Raw genomic sequence first — 21002 nt, 5'->3', positions numbered from 1 at the left:
TAGAACGTTTCTGGGGCTTACGTATGTAGTTTTGAAAAATCCAAACCACATTCTTGTAGGATCCATCGTTTACCTTCCCTTGATGTTTATTTAAAAGAGGAGACCCCCACCATTTTTTTTGCTGCATTTACAGGAAAAGTAAACATAATTAACCTAGACACAAAGGCACCCCTTCCCAATCCACACTATCATAATTAACATTTACATAACTGCTGGAAGAGGGCTGGATGGTTTATGGAGAGTCTCAACAGTCTGAGATTAAAAACGGGCGGTGATTATACTTGCACCAGAGTGTTAAAAAAGTATGTAGGTCCCTTTTTAAGACTGGGGATCATTTAACGAAAATTCCACAACTGTAGTAATAAAGGGTATCTACATAAAGAGAAGGCAGTAGGAATTGGATGTTTTGAGAGTAACTTAATCAGCGCCTCACCTTCATCTTGGCCGCTAAAGTTGTGCTGTGTTTTGTTTCTTTTTAATGTTGATTTACGGATTTCACAGATAAGGTTTCACAGCACTCCGGAATGGGAAGAGAGGGTGTTGCAAAGGAAAGCCTAGTACATTTAAAAGTTAGAATGAATCAGTTGTTTGCCAGATAACTAAGTAAAAGTGTTGTTTTTGTTTTAAAAAGGTATACGCAAAAAAAAAAAAGTATTTACTGGTTCTAATCAGAGGTCTAAACAAATATTGTGGTTTTTGTTTTTTGACCCCCCCCAGCGCCCTCCTACCCGAAGAACTAAAACTGGTGTGTGTGTGTCAGTGTGTGTGTGTGTGTGTGTGCAGGTTGCCTGCAAAGAATAGCATGCATCTTGTAGATCTTTAAAAAAAAAAAAAAAAAAAAAAGGCCAAATAAACCTGTTTCTTGAATAAACCAATACGTTCCTGAAGTTAAAAAGAATCCCAAAGGAAACAGGAATTGACAGCTTGGGAGCTTGATTTTTGAAAAAAAAAAATTTTTTTTTTAATTAAAGAAACCCTAATCTCCACATTTTCTGCTAGGCGAGAACCGAAGTTTGGAGGTAGACGAGCAGGCGAGCGGTTTGCCCGGGCGCAGAGCATGAAGGCCGGGCGGGCGCGGGGAGCGGGCGCCCGCCGCCCGGCGCGGGGGTGAGCGAGAGAGAGAGCGGAGCGCGTGTGGCCGGCGCCGCTCGGCCGGGAGCTCCCGCGCCCGCGCCCCGCGCCCCGCGCCCGCCGCCGCCGCCGCCGCCCCTGGTGCGATGGCGCAGAAACCCCGTTGACAAGGCACTGCTTTTTCATGACGGTGAGTTTCCCTTTGAGTGTATTATAATTTTGTGATAAAAATTTCAAGGAGAAAAAAAAAACACACACAACCTCCTTCCTCTGCCTCTTTCCTTCGGGGAGGGGGAAAGCGAGGGAGGGGGGGCTGGAGATCTATCTCCAGACAGACAGAAAAGAAAGAGGAGCAAATTAAACACCGAGTTGCCAAAACCAGGATATTAGGTTTCAGCCCAGAGAGCTATTGGCTAAGGCTGTGTTTTTTTTTGGGGGGGGTGGGTTTGTGGGTGGGTGATGGTGGTGGTGGGTGGATGTTTAATGGACACGGAGAAAAGGGGAATCGAGTGTTTATGCCTTTCCCAGCGCCGCCCGGGCCCCGGGAAGACCAAGTTCAGTGTCTCGGGCGGGGGCGCGGGCGGGCAGGGGGCGGCGGGGCTGGGCTGGGGGTGCCTCGGCGGGGTGGGGGCCCCGGCGCCTTTTTTTTTTTTTTTTCCTTTTCCGCGGATGCAAATTTCTGGAGCGGGGAGAGGGAGAGAGCCTGGGAAGGGGGGTGGCGTGGCGGTTGGTGGTGGGGAGGAGAGGGGAGGGAAGCCTTTTAATGACTCATTGATTGAGCCGGTTTAAAATTAGTTGTGTGCGCTAGTGTGAGTGTGTTTTCCGCCCCCCGGAGCCGCCGGGAGCCGGGAAGGAGGGAGCGGGGCTCGCCGAGGGGAGGACGGCGCGGCGAGGCCGCGAGCAGGGGGCAGGGAGGGCCAGGAGTGACGGCAGGCGAGGAAGAAAAATAAGCTTTTCCAATCTCCTCCCCTCGGTTTTCCCCCCCCCTCATTTCTTTTCTCTCTCGGAAGCTCTTGGGTGTGAATCGCATTTTCTTTCTTCTCGGCAAAATGGACCCCGCGTCTCGGGAGGGGGAGGGGAGAGGGTGGGGAGGGAGGCGGCGGGGACCGGGTTTCTTTTTCATCCTGGCTTCTTCCGTCCCTCCGCTTCTGCGGGCGGCCGCGGCGAGAGCTCGGTGCCGGCCGCCGGTCCCAGCCGGGGCCCGGTCCTGCGCGCGCCCGCCGGCGGGACTGGCCCTTCCCCGTTGCCTCGCCGCCTGGCTCCGGAGCTCCGCCGACGACCCGCGGCCGGGCCGGACGAGCCCTCGCGCCGCGCCGAGGACCCGAGGCCCAGCCCGGCACTTGCCGTCGGGCCCGCGCGGCCGGACCGAAGAGACGAGAGGCTGTGGCGGCACTATTTTGGCCGAGAGCGCGCGGGCCCGACGCGGTTCGCGCCCCCCGAGTGGCCCCGAATGCGGGATCCTGAAGGGGGGGCTGCGGCTGGAAGGCGCTAAGATGGCGCTGGGCCTGGCCCGTCGCCAGGGCTGGTGGCGCAGTTGCTCCGCGGGCGCCATCTTCCCTGGCGGCGCGGGCGGCGCCCTTCGTGGACGGCTCTCCAGCCCGGGCTCCGGGAGGTCGGGGCGACGGCGAGCCACGCTTAGGGTGCAGAATTCTGTAAATGGGGCCAGGGCCGGGGCCGCGTGGCCTTGACCTTGTCCGTGCCCCCGGACCTAAAAGACAGGGTGGCCGGCCGGGAGCGGGAAGGGGCCGGGGCCGGCGGCGTCTTTGCACCTTAACACCGGTGCTTGAGGGAAGAAACGGGCTGGGGGTCGGGCCTTGCGGCTGGTGGGTTCCCTCTCTGAGCCCGCAAACCCTCTCCGGTCAAAATTGGAGGTGAGGGGGGCGCTTCTCGTCAGCTCTTTTAGGGCCTGAAACCGGACGGCTTTGTCTTCCTGGCCTGGCCGAGGGCAGGGCATGGAGGCTTCTCCTTCATCCTCTTCGAGTTAGTTTTGAAGAGTAGAGTCAAACCAGGCTACAAAATTGCAAGAAGAAAGAGTCGAGGACAGTGTCGGCCTTCTCGTGACGCGGTTCCCTGTAGGCACGCTACGTTAGTTTTATTTCTTGAGTTGCTTTATTTTAAAACAGTCCTGGGGAGACATTTATGTAGTCGGAGTGGAAAGGTTATGGGTTCCAGGGATTTGCAACAGCTTGTTGGCTTTCATTTTAATTATTCCAAATGGTGGTGACTTAGACCAGTTCCTTAGAACTATGATCTGAAAAATTAAACTCTCTTTGAAACTCTTAGACTTTTTTTTGTTTCTTTCCCTTTCAAAAACAAAAACAAAACCCCCGTACGCTGTTTTGGGTCGTCTCTTTCATATCGATATAATGAGGCTTCTCAGTTCTCTGACTCCCCAAAGTGTTGCCTTAAAATCATTCCAGTATTTATCTGTCGTGCTATAGCTCTGTATTAAGAGATGTGGGTTTTAACTCTCTTTAATTGGGAGGAGGAAAAAAGTCTGAAAAGCTCTGATCTCTCTAGGAGTCCACAGAGAAGGAAAGTAAGTAAGTAATTTCCAGTGGATAAAAGTAACATGGGGCGCCAGTAAGTGTGTCCTTGTGTTTATAAACACAGTATATATAGTGGCTGTTTTAGACCCTTTAATCAGACCGTACCGTATATTGAACACTGCTGTTGTGTGTGTGTCTGGTCCTTTATTGAATTCTTATTTATAGCCCCTGCAATGTTGATTTGATTTTCTGTTTATACCCGTGAAGGATCACCCAGATACACAAATTGTTCTTGGGTTCACTTTTTTTTTTAATTTTTAAAATGTTTTATTATTTTTTTTAATTTGAGAGAAAGAGAGAGAGCGCACGAACGAGCAGGGGAGGGGCAGAGAGATGGAGACACAACAGAATCTGAAGCAGGCTCCAGGCTCCGAGCTGTCGGCACAAAGCCCAACGTGGGGCTTCAACCCACCACCCGTCAGATTATGACCTGGGCGGAAGTTGTTCGCTTAACCCAGTGAGCCACCCAGGTGCCCCATGGACTCACAGCTTTAAGTGGTAGAATTGACATTGGCTCCCAAAAGCCATGTTCTTGGCTTTACACATGTGATGTCCAAATCTGAGTTTCAACAGCAGCTGGGGGGAGATATGTTTAAATACAGGTTTGTAACATCACCTTTTGGGCCAGTTGGGTTTTTCCATTATTGTTGGTTTACTCAAAACATCTAATGTGTTACACAATCTCAGTTTGAAGCTTCTGACTTTCAACTTCCTGATGCCCCCAGCTCCCAGTTTTGAAATTCTGGCCCAGCCAGCAAGCCCTAAATCCAAATGTGTAGGAGTCTGTGTTAGTCTAAAGCTCTCCAGGTGATTCCACTATGACACAGATCTGAATTGGCAATATCGCTGTCCTATACTATATGCCGTGCTGCTCGCTCTTTTTTGAATGGGGACATGAGACTTGAGACTCCTATTGCTTTGAGTTTCAACCCAGTTTTATTGCCCGTTCTCACTTGTTTCTCTTCTAGCCGACGTTTATCGAATTATTGAAACTTTTCTTACAGAAAGAAGGTTTAGGTATTCTAAGACTTTAAAGTCTAAGTACGTTTTCAAATGTGTATTTTCTTCTGCTGAAAAGTTATAGAACATACAGGCTTCTAGGCGTGGCCGGGCCATCTAGTTTAGTCCAAACAGCTGTGCAACAAAAATAGAATTGAATCTAAGATTGATAAAGAAATGAGGAACAGGGTAGAAAAGATTGGGGAGAGGAAGGCAACCTAGAGATCAGTCCTCGGAGGATAGGATTCTTTTCAGAATTTTGAATTATGAGGGTATCTTTCGGGTTTGGGGAAGTAGGATGGTGAAGTTACTCTAAATATGAGACCTTTTAAGAACAGAGTAGGCTTGGGGCGCCTGGGTGGCTTAGTCGGTTAAGCGTCCAACTTTCGCTTAGGTCATGATCTCACGGTGCGTGGGTTCGAGCCCCGCGTCGGGCTCTGTGCTGACTGCCAGCTCAGAGCCTGGAGCCTGTTTCAGAGTCTGTGTCTCCCTCTCTCTCTGACCCTCCCCTGCTCACGCTGTCTCTCTCTCTCTCCTAGAAATAAATAAAACATTAAGAAAATTAAAAAAAAAAAAAAACAGAGTAGGCTTTCAGGACACAGAAGGTCAGGAAGAACCATCCAGAGCAGGTGATGAATAGCTGACCTGGCCAAAAGGAGAGAAAACCGAGTCAGTAATAAAATCATTAACTTTTCTGGAGCAAGAACCATGTTTATTTTGTGCTTTCCTTTGTTTACTCTCAAATCACTGTTCTGTTTAATAGTTGCGAGGGGGAATGGTTAAAAACTTTTGTGATGCAGATGACAAAATTATGTCGTCTTTGCATATGCGCACGTTTCTCTTTCCTAACACTTTGAAAAATTTTATAAGGAGCAACTGTTGAATAGCTATGTGCAGTCTGTGTCCAGTCTAGACTGGTGGGCAGGTGGAGGTCTCGGCTTTCTTCAGTGTGCCTTTTCTCTCCGCGTGTTGCATGGTAAATGCCAAAGTAATTCATTCTACTCTTTGACTAAAACCCAGTAGAGCTTGAAAGGGAGGAAATCTAAAATAAACCTGCTGAGAGAGGAGGAGGAGCGTTGGGTTTGTTTTATTTTTTTAATGTTTATTTATTTATTTTGTGAGACGTAGGGCAAGAGCAGGGGAGGGGCCAAAGAGAGGGAAACAGAAGCCCGCTCAAACCCACAAACCATGAAATCGTGACCTGAGCTGAAATGAAGAACTGGATGCTCACTCAGTAGGACCGGCAACTCTGGATTTCAGGGTTGTGAATTCGAGCCCCACACTGGGTGCAGAGATTACTTTTAAAATAAATGAACTAATTTTACAAATAATGAAGTAGCTTGGAGTGGAATTCAAGACAGGCAAAATCTCTGCCCTCAGGGAGTTTATAGTATAGTGGGGAAGACCGGAAGTAAGTTAAATAATCACGCTAATTAGAGATTAGAAACATTGCAAAAAGTCTATAAGCTGGTCGATCTAAAAGAATGTGTTGTGGGGAGTGACTGTTTTGGCTAGTGAGAGTCGAGGAGCATCCCTTTAAAGAGTGATATTCGAGCTGAGGCTTGAGACACTAGCTTGTGCTAGCCGTGTGGAAAGCTGGGGAGACGGTCCTAGCCTATGAATACGTGCAAAGACCTCGAAGGCCCAGAAGTGTTTGGGTATTAGAAGCAGGAGGAGAGTGAAATGAGATGGGGTTGAGAGATCTTCCAGGACCTCCTGTATTTGGCTGTGTCAGGGGTTTGGGGTTTTATTTTATTCAAAATGACAAGCTACTGAAGGGCTTTCATTAGGACAGTGATGATTGTTATTTTGAAAGAGAGAACCCCAGGAGGGGCAGAGAGAGAGAGAGAGAGAAGCGGCGCGGCTCACCCGAAGCGGGGTTTGTGTTCACCCAATGCAGGGCTCGAGCTCAAGTGATGAGGGACTTAAACTCACAAGCTGTGAGGTCATGACCTGAGCCGAAGTCAGATGCTTAACGACTGAGCCACTGTTTTTGTTTTGAAAGATCACTGCTGCTGTATGGAGCAAGAGAGGAAGCAGTCGGGGGGGTTAGGAGGCTACTGCAGTAGCCGGCTCAGGACTGATGCTATCTTTGGCAAACAGTGGCGGTGGGGATGGCGCAGAGTAGATGGTGGGATTCAGATATGTTTGGGAGGTGGAATCAGTTTTGGCTGCATGGGTTGGCTGTGGAGACAGGAGGAATCAAGGAGAACTTCAAGTTTCTAGCCTAAACCTTGGTGGCTGACAGTGCCATATGCTGGCCGGAGAAGACTGGAGGAACAGGTAGGAAGGGGTGGGTAACAAGCTCTGTGTAGGTTTTTGAAATACTTGCAAGACCTCAAATGGAAAGGCAAGTAGGCAGTGAATATTCAAATTGAGCGGATAGGAGTGGACATAAATTGTGGGAGTCATTGGCATACAAAGAATATGTCATGGACCCGGCTGAGATCATTTGTGGTCATAGAAGTCGTAACATCGAACCCTACGACACTTCCAGTGGCTAAAGGTTGGACAAAAGGGACTGAGAAGGCCATTAAATTGAAAGAGTGGATTATTCTTTTCAAGAGAGAGAGAATGGTCTTCTCTGTCAAATGGTCCCGAGAACATTGAGGATAGAGAAATGACCACTTGGATTTGTCGACATGGGGGTGGCTGTTTGACAAGGAATTTCAGTGGCATTATGGGGACGGAAGCCAAATTAGAATGGGATAAGGTGACGGTAGCCCACTTGTTGGGGACGTTTTGCTGTTAAAGTCTGGAGAGCGACAGCACAGCAGTGCTGGCGAGGGAGGTCGGGTCGAAGAAGTGCCTCTTTTTAAATGAAGGGGAACAGAAGAGCATTTTTAAAGAGACTAATGGGAATATTTCATGAGGAGGGAGAGACTAACACAGAAGAGAGGTAAGACTACCCAAGGAGCAGAATTCTTGAGAAGGCGAGAAGCTGTTCAAAACCCAAGAGGGTTTGCCTTTGATGGGAGCAAGATGACCTGCAGAGTGGCCAGAGAGAAGGCAGAGAATGTGGGCGCAGCGCGAGGACGCTTATCAGTTGGGGGTGGGGTACAGGGCTTTATGATGTGTTCTCACTGTGGCAAGGCCAGCAGTGAGGAGGAAGGGGTGTGGCTGGTCTGAGGTGCGAAGGACACCTCACCTCTGACAGCAGGATTGTGAACTAAGCCCCTGGGAAGTGAGGAAGCAGTGCTGCGCACAGGACTGCCTGGCTGTGCCTCGGCTGTGCCTCGCGTTTGAAGTGAAACCAGTCCGTCCAGTTAGTCGGGTGGTTTTCCACCAGCAGTATCCAGCTGTCACAAGGGAAGGCAAGAGCGGGCAGGGGGTTGGTTTGACCAGGACTGGAGTTTTACCCCCTACGTGTGACAGAAGATAGAAGCTAGGACTTGAAGGCAGTTTCAGGGGACAACTAAAATGAACCTTGGAATGTTAGCTCTGGAGGAAAACAGGAGAAGAGAATGGGGGTGGGGGCCATGAAGTTCACCATGAAACTGGTTCTTGGTTAATAAACAATGAGTTGATGGGGAAAGAATTTAAAGGTAGAATGATGAAAAATCCCGGAGTTGGACCATAGCTGCAGCCGCACAGCAGTGTGAATGGACAGAAGGCCACTGAGAGTACAAGTATTTTACCACAATAAAAATGAATTAACATCTAAACATTTGTGCCATGTACAGATGTTATTTGCACACTGCTTGGACTATTTTCAAAGTACTGTATATATTTTAAGTGATATATTTTATATTTTAAAGCATTGAGAATGTTTATCTTTGAGACAGAGTCAGTAGGGGAGGGACAGAGAGAGGGAGACACAGAATCCAAAATGCGCTCCAGGCTCTGAGCTGTCAGCACAGAGCCCAATGAAGGGCTTGAACCCACAAGCATGAGATCATGACCTGAGCCAAAGTCAGATGCTTCACCGATGGAGCCACCCAGGTACTCGCAAAGTACTGTGTTTTCTATGGAAGACAGTAACTTTAAAAATTGTACCTGAAGTTACTGGGGCTCAGAAGAGTATGTCTACTACCTTATCATGGTCCCAGACTTGTGTGTGCAGAACAGTCACCTAGCAATTCTGGAGTGGGACCAAGAAATCTTTTGTTTTTTCTTTGCTCATTCACGGACTTCTCTAACCCTCAGCATAGCATTTAAAACAAGCCTGGTGTGGGGTGCCTGGGTGGCTCAGTCAGTTGAGCGTCGCCTTCTTGATTTCGACTCAGGTCATGATCTCGTGGGTTCGTGGGATTGAGCCCCTTATCAGGCTCTTTGCTGACAGTGTGGAGCCTGCTTGGGATTCTCTCTTATTCTCTCTCTGCCTCTACACTGCTCTCTCATTCTCTCCCTCAAATAAATAAACATTCTTTTAAAAAAATGAACAATCCAGGCACTCAGTAAACATTGCTGACTAAAATGTGTGACAGTCCAGGTTGAGATCAGCAGTGCCTCATACATTCTGATCTCTGTGGTTGATAAGAAAAGCAGATTATGGGGCAAGAAGAGAGAAGGAAGTATTGGGGAAGCCACTTTTTAAGGATTCAGACAAAACCAAATGGAAGTGTGTAGCACTCCCCTCAACCTTCCTCTCTGCATTCTTTCCTCTGAGTAGCATTCACCTTATAAGGTCCTGGTCCCCCCAACTTGCCTATGGAATAAGTAATAATAAAGTGAAATTAGAGAAAAGGAGAATGGGTGATACGAAGATCCGACATAGATGTCTGTGGTCTTCACTGAAAAGATAGCAAGGTCATTTGTCAGGGGTGGAGGCAAAGGCTTGGGAGTTGAAGGAGAAAGGAGTCAATTTGTGGAATGTATCAGATGCAGGGGTACCAGAAATGGTACGTGGCTGGCATGAGGCAACATGAGTTAACATAGAAGACCCATCTGCAGGGCATGGCTCTGTCCATGGTCAGTGTGTCCTATGGTAGAAGTGAAAAATACAGCGAGGGGGCTTACGGGGGGAAGGCTAGTTCCCTTCGTGCGGAGAAGTGGGAGAGCTGACAGGAAAGGAATGGGGTGTGGACTTTAAAAGAAAGCTAACACGGAAACCTTGTAAGTGGTGCCTCACTTTGCAGAAGTAGGAGCCCAGGATGTGGCTCTGCTGGGGATGGCTTGCCCATTCGTAGTGCATGCAGTTCAGGAGTGCTCGGGGCCGCCCGTCCCCATGTCGTATGGGGAAGGTAAAGAAAGAGGTCTTGGGGAGAAGCAGCTGGGGGCTTTGATCTATTTTCTCCTTCACCTCCCATGTGCATCCAATCAGGAAAAGATCCTGAGACCTCGCTGTACGGGATCTGAAACCCAGGGTCCCCTTCCCCTTAATCCTCATCAACATTAATTTATACAGTTGTGACTTAATGATATGTTTTTAATAAAGTTGTAAAATGGAACATTTACTGGTTTTGTGGGTTCTTTGGCTGTCTTGCAAACACATTAAACACTTATATTACCTGAAATAAAAACCCTGCATGTGAAAATGTGAGGGAATGAGGTCTGAAAAGTATTGCCTTTCTAGCAAAGGCTTATCTCAGTTCAACCGAAATCCAGGATACTTCCTTGGATCATCAGAAATTATGTTTTCTGTCCTGACCTCCAATGGGAACATTTTCACAAGGAAGAAAATGGGGGGAAAGTGAAATAATATTTGTTAAACCTTACCATTATTGCCGGCTCTGATGAGTGTTTAATATTATTAAAGTCTCATAGTAACCCTGGAGGTAGGTTTTGTCTGTAGAGAGAAACTGAGGTTTACAAAGGATAGATAACTTACCCAAGGTTCCATTACTAAGGGTCAGATCTAGGATTTGAATGTATACTGTAGATCTGTGCATCATACATTTTGCCATCAGTATTAAGCCCGTGTATAAATTTAATCTACAGATGACTGATGATTTTAATATATTAAAATTGGATGACCTTTATTTCAATAGGAGGAATAAGGAAAAGTACTGTTTTTAGTGATAAATAAAAACTGTGACCAAAAAAACAGAATCTCTTATGGTGTGAAATTCTAGGTCAGAGCAATTATTCTGCCCCTTCTGCAGATAACTCAGTTGTTTGTTTGTTTTTTTAATCTTTATTTTTGAGAGGCTGAGCACAAGTGAGGGAGGGGCAGAGAACTAGAAGGAGACACAGAATCCAAAGCAGGCTCCATGGTCTCAGCTGTCAGCACAGAGCCCAGTGTGGGACTCAGACTCAGAAACTGCAAGATCATGACGTGAGCTGAAGTCAGAGGCTTAACTGACTGAGCCACCCAGGCACCACCTATGCACCATCTATTTATTTATTTGTTTGTTTAATGTTGATTTATTTTTGAGAGAGAGACAGAGCACTGTTTTATTTCAGTTTTTGTTTGCATAAAGTGAGTCAGACATAGGGACCATTTTAGCTCTATATGCGGTAGCAATCAGAGATTATGAATTATATCTTTGACTTAAAAAAGAATCCTAATTGGGAAAGAGAACACTTAAGACCTTAATTAAACGTGATCTGGTACAGCTCAAGTTGTTCCCTTGCTTAGAATGTCAATATAGGCACAGTGATTAGAAGTACAGATTTGGGGGGAAAGTACTTAGAATGTTCAGGAGTTCCTGAGTGGCTCAATTGGTTGAGCATCTGACTTCAGCACAGGTTATGATCTCATGGTTCGTGAGTTCAAGCCCCACGTCATGCTCTGTGCTGACAGCTCAGAGCATGGAGCCTGCTTGGGATTCTGTGTCTCCCTCTCGCTCTGACCCTTCCCCACTCACACTCTGTCTCTCACAAGAATAAATAAACAAAAAATAAATAAAATGAGAGGCACCTGGGTGGCTCAGTTGGTTAGGCGTCCAACTTCGGTTCAGGTCATGATCTCGCAGTTCATGGGTTCAAGCCCCACGTCGGGCTCTGTGCTGACAGCTAGCTCAGAGCCTGGAGCCTGCTTTAGATTCTGTGTCTCCCTCTCTCTCTGACCCTCCCCTGCTCATGCTGCCTCTCTCTCTCTCAGAAATAAATAAAACATTAAAAAATTAAAAATTAATTAGTAAAATGTTTGAAATGTAATTCACTTTAAGGAAACATTCTTTTTTTTTATTTTTTAGGTCTTTATTTTATTTTGAGAGACAAAGAGTGAGTGGGGGGAGGGGGGAACTGAGAGAGACACACACACACACAGAATCTGAAGCAGGCTCCAGGCTCTGAGCTGTCAGCACAGAGCCCAGAGTGGGGCTCGAACCCATAGACTGTGAGATCATGACCTGAGCCGAAGTCGGACACCCAACTGACTGAGCCATCCAGACACACCTAAGGAAACATTCTTTTAAATTTTTTTTAACATTCTATTTATTTTTGAGAGACAAAGACAGAGTGTGAGTGGCGGAGGGACAGAGGGAGGGAAACACAGAATCTGAAGCAGGTTCCAGGCTCCAAGCTGTCAGCACAGAACCCGATGCAGGGCTCAAACCCGTGAACTGAACCATGAGATCATGACCTTAGCTGAAGTCAGATGCTCCACTGACTGGGCCACCCAGGCGCCCCAAGAAAACATTCTTTTAAAGCGGCCATACTGTAGGTTGAACTTAAGGCACATTTATTAAGTGTGGCCAGTAAGGTAACATGTCAAAAGGAAAATTTTTTTTTCACTGTTCAAGAAGACTTAGCCTGGATAGGTAACAGTAGTAAAAGATCATGCAACACTGTCCCTGTGAGTTCCTGAGTTCACCAGGGCTGAGACCTATAGCTCTTGACCCTCATGCTGCTCACCGAACACTGAGGTAGCACATGAGTTCTTCACGCAAGGCTGCAAGAACTAACTTGAATCTTCCTCCTTGTCCAATGCGAACCAACTCTTATCACTGCTTATTAGTGGGAAGCCTAAGTTGGGGAGATGAAGAATTTCAAAATCTTGTGGTAAGTAAAGCCAGAGAGAATCTCAAAATTTGTTATGTGGTCTGTAAATATTTTGACCATAACTAAGGAGTAATAGGCTGCTATTGTATGTATTAGAATCAACCACCCTTAAAAGTTGCTTGCAGTAATATTTCAGAAATGACCCCTTTGGAACTTTTTTTAAAAACGTTTACTTAGAGGGGCGCATGGGTGGCTCAATCGGTTAAGCATCCGACTTCGGCTCAGGTCATGATCTCATGGTCCATGGATTCCAGCCCCGCATCAGGCTGTGTGCTGACAGCTCCGAGCCTGGAGCCTGCTTCAGATCCTGTGTCTCCCTCTCTCTCTGCCCCTCCCCCACACGCATTCTGTCTCTCTCTGTCTCTCAAAAATGAATAAACATTTAAAAAAATTTTTAAAAATGAAAACAAACAAAAAGTAAGTAAATAAAATGTTTAGAGAGGGAGCATGAGCTGAGGATGGGCAGAGAGAGAGGGAGAGAGAGAGAGCGAAATCCCAAGCAGGCACTACCCTGTCATCCCACAACCTATCGTGGGGTTTGATCTCACCACCTGTGAAGCCAGCACCTGAGCCAAAATCCAGAGTCAGATGCTTCACAGACTGAGCCACCCAGGTGCCCCCACGTTTGTTCTTTTTAAAAAGATAAATTAGCTTCTCTGGTTTCTTGATTAACTTTTTAGTTTAGAATTGTTTAGAATTCTCTTAGAAAATATTTTTTACAGTGTTAGGGCCACCCCCAGCAGTGTATTTTTAGCAATAAGTTTTCAAGCTCCAAGCATTTCCCCTGAATTTAAAAAAAAAAAAGCCATAGCTGTTGAATAAGCCTAGTTTCAGTAAAGTATAACTGATAGTTTTATGACTGTAAAATAGGGTAGTTTGTAATTTATTTTTTTCAGAAATCATTTCTCAGGGTGCCTGGATGACTCAGTCACCCCAGGGTTGTGAGTTTGAGCCCCACATTGGGTGTAGAGGTTACTTAAAAATAAAATCTTTTAAAGAATCAATTCTTAATATAACAGTAGAACTGGGAAACCTAGATGCCATTTTGAGAGATTAAAATCTTTGCGTTTGTCAAAGCTGTTACAAAGTTAAAATTCACAGCAACAAAAGTTTTCGAGAGCAAATATTAATTTTTTAAGCTAGACATAACCTAAGAAGTAGAATACTAGGATTTTCTTTTCATGTGGAGAACTGTCTTGAAACTTAGAAGTAACTCTTTCCATGTGTAGACAACTATTACCCACACACACACACAAAAAAATCACGTTTTTTTCCTGTCCTGATTACTGAGCATAAAAGGTTTTTTGGTGCAGTTTTGATTTGGAAGTATTTCTTCTAGGATTTAAAAGAAAAAAATGCATGCTGCTATATTTAGATTTATTTTAACTCTGGCATTTCCTAGAAGTGCAAAGAAATATATTTAGAAATAGGTCGCTTTATTCTTCCTATCTGTATTCTGATTCACCAGATCTGTGAGAATCTTAGGATTGGAGAGATCCATGGCCCCTTTTCTCTGGGTGTGATCACACTTAAAAGATGAATATTTACTAGATATGTTTGGAGCTACTTCTCAAAAAAATTTTTTTGTTTATTTTTGAGAGAGAGAGAACACGAGTTGGGGAGGGCCAGAGAGAAAGGGAGACACAGAATCCAAAGCGGGCTCTAGTCTCTGAGCTGTCAGCACAGAGCCTGACATGGGGCTCAAACCCATGAACAGTGAGATCATGACCTGAGCTGAGGTCAGACCAGTAACCAACTGAACCACACAGTCGCCCCTGTTTGGAGCTGCTTCTACCCATAGACTTCAAGATAGCTTTTTGTTTGTTTGTTTTACTGTCTTACTTGTTTGTCTGACTTTATATGTCACATGATACCCTTATTTTCTGTTACAGCATATATCATGTAGATAAAACAATCTGAACATAAATATCCAGAGAGAATAATACAAACAGAAGTGAAATTTGGGTAACCATGCTGTTTGAAAAAAAGGGGTGGAGAGGACCTTTACATATTTTGCAGTGTAAAGTGGACATTATGTCATGTAAAATACCAAATACATACCAAAGAAAATGTGCTTCTCTTTTTTAAAAATTGTTTTAATGTTTGTTTATTTTTGAGAGACAGAGCATGAGTGGGGGAGGGGCAGAGAGAGAGAGAGACACAGGATCTGAAGCAGGCTCCAGGCTCTGAGCTGTCAGCACACAGCCTGATGTAGGGCTGGAATCCACGGACCATGAGATCATGACCTGAGCCGAAGTTGGACACTTAACTGACTAAGCCACCCAGGCACCCCTGTGCTTCGCTTTTTTAGATGGTATCTTCTGAATACTACTATATTACTGCACATGTTTTTTTCATTTGCACAGTCATGTTAAAGTTTTATGGCTAAATTAGACAAATAATACGTTAAGAAATTCCCCAAGTCATGCAGGAGTCTGTATTCCCCTTCAATCCTCATGGTGGGAGTTATGGCATGTGTGGCAGTCAAGGTGAGGAAAAGATCTGCAGCTAATTTAATCTTTTTATGTTTATTTATTTTTGAGAGAGAGAGTGTGTGAGCAGGGGAGGGACAGAGAGAGAGGGAGACACAGAATCTGAAGCAGGTCCAATCTCTGAGCTGTCAGCACAGAGCCCGACGCGGGGCTCGAACCCACGAGCCAGGATCATGACCTGAGCTGAAGTCGGACGCTTAACCGACTGAGCCACCCAAGCGCCCCTCTGCAGCTAATTTAGAACACTGTCTAAACTGTTTTTCAGAAGTACATACGTTGGGTATACAATACAACATGAACAAAATAGAGAGACTGGCTCAAGTGTTCATATAAATGAACATTTTAGTTCTGTAAATACCTGCATAGTCTAAATATTGGTAAGTTGTTTTATAGAACACATTTTCTTCATTGCAGTTAATGAAGCTAGAACTTTCTGTTATTAGCTCAAAGATTGTGACATAAAACCTACTTGACATTAACCTTTTATTTTTGTCACGTTATGTAAATTCCCAACTCATAACTCTCGTTTAAATATTCTGTGTTTCATATTACCAAACTATCAAAACATTACCTTGAGCTTGACTCTCAAGAATGTCTTCAGGTTATAAGATGCCATGAAAGATGAAAGTCACTAAAGAAATATTTTCTTCTCAGAGAATGACATGGATTTAGTGTGTGTGTGTGTGTGTGTATGTATAAAATACTTCCATCCTTTTAAAATTAGTTTATGGTCACCTAGGTGGCTCAGTCAGTTGAGTGTCTGACTTCAGCTCAGGTCATGATCTCACTGTTCGTGAGTTTGGGCCCCACATTGGGCCCTGTGCTGACAGCTTGGAACCTGGAGCCTGTTTTGAAATCTGTGTTTCACTCTCTCTGCCCCTCCGCCACTCACATGTGTGCACTTTCTCTCTCTCTCAAAAATAAACATTAAAAAAATAAAATAAAATTAATTTAAAATTACATATTCTAAATTTTTTCTATTGCTTTCTAGAATGTGTCTTTTCTAAGTGGAATGTGTACTGGACTGGTATTTCATCATCAAATATTTGTTAAGTGCTAATTTTGTACAGAGCACTTGGAGGTTACAGGAACACATAATCTAGCTAGGTGGATAATAGGGGCACCCAGAAAAATACACAGTAGTATATGGTAAGTGCCAAGTGAATAGCACAAGTGAGAGCAAAGGAGAGCCTTTGGCTAAAGTGTGTGAGAACATCCATCCATTCATTCATTCAGCAATTAACTAAGCCTCTAATTTGTGCCAGGCGCCATTCTAGGCTCCCAGATCCCTCAATGAACAAAAGACCAAGGCCCTGCTCTCATTGGAAAACAGACAATAAACCTAAATAAACATTGTAGTAAGTAATGGGGGAGGGGGGAGGAAATAAAGCAAATTAAAGAAAGTGTAGAGTGCGGAGGGATGGAAAGGTGGTCATGGTAGGTCATGATCATCTGAGCAGAGACTTGAAGGAAGTAAGGGGCTAGCCTGAGGATATCCGAAGGCACAGCCTTCCAGGCAGAGAGCAGCCAGTGCAAAGGGCCTGAAACATGAGTATGCCTGGTGAGTTCGAGGCATGGCACATCAGCAAGGGATAGAATCAAAGGGAGTTTGGAGGAGCGGGGACAGGAAGAGCCGTTGTGTAGGGCATTGCGGATTTTCACAGCTGAGCACAGAAAAGGATTTTGTTTTTTATAGTGAGGAAAATGGGGATTCATTAGAGGGTTTTGGCCTATGTTTTAAAGGGACAACTCAGGAGATTAGGATGAGAACAGATTGTAGGGGGTAAAAGAGTAAAAACAGAGAGACCAGATAGGATATGACGATGGCTTGTATTAGGGAGATGACAGTGGAGGAGGTACGCGGTTGGATGCTGGATCTATTTTGGGAATATAACCAAGGGGCTTTCTTGATGAAGTGGAGCATAAGAACGAGTGGGCAAGGATTTTAGGTAGGAAATGGAATTTGAACTGAAGCCTAAAGGAATTTGTTGACCATGAGAAGATGGTATAAGCAAAGGAATTTAGGTGTAAAGAACTAAATTAGGTGAGGAGTGTACGAAAGGGGCAAGACAAGAAAGTTCTTTGATGGAGTGAGAAGTTTGTAAAAGAAAAGAAAGGCAAAGGACAGCCGGGAAGGGACTTTGGGATCCCTTTGTGAAATGCACTAAATGCAAGGTCAAAGTAGATGAAATTTTCCTTTACATATTAACAGTCATAAAGGTTTTCAAACAAGGCAGTGATGTGACTTTAAAAAGAAAAGACTAGGGGCACCTGGGTGGCTCAGTCGATTAAATTTCCAACTTCATCTCAGGTTCATGATCTCGCGGCTCGTGGGTTCGAGCCCCGCGTCGGGCTCTGTGCTGACTGCCAGCTCAGAGCCTGGAGCCTGTTTCAGAGTCTGTATCTCCCTCTCTCTCTGACCCTCCCCTGCTCATGCTGTCTCTCTCTCTCAGAAATAAATAACAACATAAAAATAATTTTTTTATTTCTTAAAAAGAAAAGAAAAGACTATTGTAGTTAATAATCGCCTTGTAACCAGACAGGTTCCAACCGTTGCTCTTCTCCTTTCTGTCCTGTGTTGAGTAAATTACCTCTCTGAGGGAATATGCCCAGTTTCTCCCTCTAGATTGAGAATTTACCTTTCAGAGGAAGTTTGTAAGGATTTGATGAGATCATCACATAGAGATTTACATAGTGCCTAACCCATTTGGGTCTCAGCTATCTCTGCCTTTTAAAATTATTATAGGGCTGCCTGTGTGGCTCAGTCAGTTAAGCGTTAGACAATTGCAGCTCAGGTCATGATCTCACAGTTCATGAGATTGAGCCCCACGTCAGGTTCTTCACCACAGCATAGAGCCTGCTTGGGATTCTTTCTCTCCCTCTCTGCCTCTCTAAATAAATAAATAAGTAAACTTTTAAAAATTAAAAAAACAAAGTTATTTTCATAAAAGTGATATTAAAGCAGTTTCATTAGGCTAAGCTGCTAACACTGAATGAATAAATGAATTGTTCCTTTAGGAAATGAAATGCACTTTGTGACTAAAGTGAATTAATTGCCCCTGTCAGCCAGTATTTCCTTCCAAAACTGGGCATTGCCCCCTTGAAATTCCTATTAGCTGTCCTATCAGGACAGCAGGGGGTGTAATAGAGTTTTCTCCCTCCCACCCCAAACATTTAGAGCTCAAATCTAACAGATGCCCATCTTGACCTTCCCAGTTTAGTATAGAAAAGCCTCTGAGGGGCGCCTGGGTGGCTCAGTCGGTTAAGTTTCCGACTTCAGCTCAGGTCATGATCTCACGGTCCGTGGGTCTGAGCCCCACATCGGGCTCTGTGCTGACAGCTCAGAGCCTGGAGACTGTTTCAGATTCTGTGTCTCCCACTCTCTCTGCCCCTCCCGAGCTCATGCTCTGTCTCTCTCTGTCTCAAAAATAAACAAATGTTAAAAAATAATAATAATAAAGCCTCTGAGAATTTAGCAGCAGAAACTTGACGTCACTTTAAAACCCAATTAAGGTCCCGCTGAACACAATTCTGCAGAACACAAGATTTAGAAAATGCTGGGAAAGTGAAAAAAAAAAAGCATGTGGGCTTTGATTTCATTTTGTTTTATAAAAATGTCTTAAAAATAAAAATGTACTAAAGAAAAAGACTGAAAAGCATGCTCCACAGTATTAGTCAGCTCATAGGCTTACGGGTGGCTTAACCAACCGAAGTTCATGTTCTCACGGTCTGGAGACTGGGGAGCCAGCATCTATCTGGGTGCCGGCCAATTTGATTGCCGGGCAGGGCCCTCTCCCTGGTTTGCAGACATCTTTTTTCTCACAGTGGCTTCACGCAAGCTCAAGAGGGTGTCTCTTCCTCTTATAAAAGCACCAGCCTCATCAGATTAAGGCCCTACCGGCATGACCTCATTTAACCTCATAAAGACCCTGTCTCCACACACAGTCATACCGGGGGTTAGGGTTTCAAATACCAGCTTAGGGACAGACACAGTTCCGTCCCCAGCAGTCACCTCTATGCAGTGGTATCATAGGTGGATTTTCGTTTTCCTTTTCAGAAATTTCTGTACTTTCCAAACTTTTCTACGGTTGTAAGGGTTGACTGAAACTAGATTCTACTTCTAGATTCTATTTTTATGAGCTGTCTAGAGGAGCCTAATTCATAGGGACAGAAAGTACAGCGCTGGTTGCCTGGGGTTGGAGGGGCGGGGGAGAGCGGAATGAACAATTAGTGTCAAATGGGTTACAGGGCTTCTGGTTTTCCAGAGGAGGACTTCTGGAGATGGGTGGTGGTGAAGCTGCACCACAACGTGCATGTACTTAATACCACTGAACAATACACGTAAAAATAGTTAACATGGTAAATTTTATGTTACATGTATTTTACTGCACGCGCGTGCGCGCGCACACACACACACACACACACACAAATATTCCCAACCCCTCCCCACCAGAAACAAAAACAAGAAACTTCTAAAAAATACCCAGCTTTTGGAGTTAAACAGATGGTTTAAGTACGAGTTCTGTGTTGATCTTGTGGTTCTCAAACTTGAGTGTGCATTAGAATTGCCCAGTCGGCTTGTTTAATGCTCCCTGGGTTCCCCATCCAGTAGGTCTGGAATGGGCGTGAGAATTTACACTTTTAACAACCTCGCAGGTGGTCGAGAACCACTGGCCAAGAGCAAGCCTTGGTTTCTGGTTTATAAAACGGGCACGCGCACCACAGGTGAGGCTTCTGTGAGCATACCTGATCCGGAAGCTCTCAGCATCAGCTTTAGTTTCCTTTTAGCAAATTGTCTGCTTGCTTTTCTTTTCAAATAATTTTTGGATTCTTTTCCCCATGTAATAAATATGGTCATTTTACACAATCAGAAAATAATAACTTACTTTGTTTTTAGTAAGCTCTACGTGGGGCTTGAACTCACGACCCCTGAGATCAAAAGTTGCATGCTCCACCCACTGAGCCAGAAATAACTTATTTTTAGAAACATATATTAAGGTATTTAAATATGTGAGAGGCATGTAAAATTAACTTTGTTTCTTAGCAGATTAGGCTTCTTTCCGCCTAGCCCCCTAGGCTAGACTAGGGTTATCTTTGGAACTGATATTTAATGATATTTAACTTTTTTCCTGTTTCAGTTTAATCTGCATTTGGATGGATGCCGGGCAGGGTTATATTCTGGTGAAAATAAGGGCTATGGCAACTCCCTTCCCTTCACCTCTTCCATTAAAAAAAAAAAAATTGACAAAACCTCTGGCGAACCCTATGTAAAATATTAGGGTAAACATTATTCATATCACTTCAGCTGTTCTTTTTTTTAATATAATTTATTGTCAAATTGGCTTACATACAATACCCAGTGCTCATCCCAACAAGTGCCCTCCTCCGTGCCCATCACCCACTTTCCCCTCTCCCTGCCCTCCATCAACCCTCAGTTTGTTCTGTGTATTAAGAGTCTCTTATGGTTTGCCTCCCTCCCTTTCTGTTTGTAACTACTTTTTCCCCTTCCCTTCCCCCATGGTCTTCTGTTAAGTTTCTCAAGATCCACATATGAGTGAAAACATGTATCTTTCTCTGACTGACTTATTTCACTTAGCATAATACCCTCCAGTTCCATCCACATTGCCGCAAATGGCATGATTTTATTCCTTCTCATTGCCAAGTAGTATTCCATTGTATTCCACATCTTCTTTATCCATTCATCAGTTGATAGACATTTAGGCTCTTTCCATAATTCGACTATTGTTGAAAGCACTGCTATAAACATTAGGGTATGTGTGCCACTATGCATCAGTACTCCTATATCCCTTGGGTAAATTCCTAGCAGTGCTATTGCTGGGTCATAGGGAAGTTCTACTTTAAATTTTTTGAGGTGGGGCACCTGGGTGGCTCAGTTAAGTGTCCAGCTTCGACTCAGGTCATGATCTCACGATTCGTGGGTTCAAGCCCCACGTCGGGCTCTGTGCTGACAGCTCAGAGTCTGGAGCCTGCTTCAGATTCTGTA

At 44.8% G+C, this 21002-nt stretch overlaps 1 protein-coding gene across 1 annotated transcript in view; it reads left to right on the top strand.

The window, feature by feature from the left end:
* Positions 1-1005: 1005 nt before the first annotated feature.
* BICRAL (BRD4 interacting chromatin remodeling complex associated protein like) overlaps positions 1006-21002 on the top strand; it is an 82448-nt gene continuing 62451 nt past the window's right edge. The window contains exon 1 of the mRNA XM_039242653.1: positions 1006-1261. The gene's annotated coding sequence lies outside the window, so the exon portion shown is untranslated. The remainder of the gene's footprint in view (positions 1262-21002) is intronic.

Source organism: Hyaena hyaena, unplaced genomic scaffold (assembly GCF_003009895.1).
Source record: "Hyaena hyaena isolate Hyena2069 unplaced genomic scaffold, ASM300989v1 scaffold_211, whole genome shotgun sequence".
Lineage (NCBI taxonomy): Eukaryota > Metazoa > Chordata > Mammalia > Carnivora > Hyaenidae > Hyaena > Hyaena hyaena.
The sequence above is the reverse complement of the archived record's forward strand: the minus strand, read 5'-3'. Positions and strand labels throughout refer to the sequence as shown.